We start from the raw sequence: 901 nt of genomic DNA on the forward strand, positions 1-901 counted from the left end.
CACAGACACACACACACACAGACACACACACACACACACACACGACACACACACGACACAGACACACAGACACACACACACACACACACACACACAGACACACACACAGACACACACACACACAGACACACACACACACACACAGACACAGACACAGACACAGACACACACACAGACACACACACACACAGACACAGACACACACACACACACACACACACACACACACACACACACACACACAGACACACACACACACACACACACACACAGACACACACACAGACACACACACACACACAGACACACACACAGACACAGACACACACACACACAGACACACACACACACACACACACACACACACACACACACACACACACACCATATTATGTGTGCCCGATTCCAGTATACTTTAGTTCTAGGTAGAATTTAGTATGCAGGTTTGCTAGGTTCCGCGCGTGCTACTCACCCACCCATACCTTTGCACAACACACTCATCCAAAATTACACTCACCAGTACATGGAAAGCAACAGTAAAGACTTGCAACAAAGTCTGTCGTTCTACTGTACGAGATAAGAGAGTCTCATCTTGGAGATCTTCAAGGCGGCTCTTCAAGTTTTGCAGGCAAATTCATGCATAGCGGCACCTCTACACACTCCGCCCAAAGTGTTGCCTAATGCAAATCATTGCCACAAATGCCTTGCAAAGTTGCCCTTTGAGCAAACTCACCACGCCAACTGACAAAGAAAGGAAGAAATCTCACACCCCCGCGGTCATTGAATGACTGTCAGTGTCTAGTGCGTAGCGTACGTACACAATTACTGCTCGAGTCTAGAGGTTTTATCTAATTTCCTGGGCTCTGATCCGCCCCATCACTTCGGCAGCTCACAACCCCGT

Source organism: Corticium candelabrum, chromosome 12 (assembly GCF_963422355.1).
Source record: "Corticium candelabrum chromosome 12, ooCorCand1.1, whole genome shotgun sequence".
NCBI classification, from domain to species: Eukaryota; Metazoa; Porifera; class Homoscleromorpha; order Homosclerophorida; family Plakinidae; genus Corticium; species Corticium candelabrum.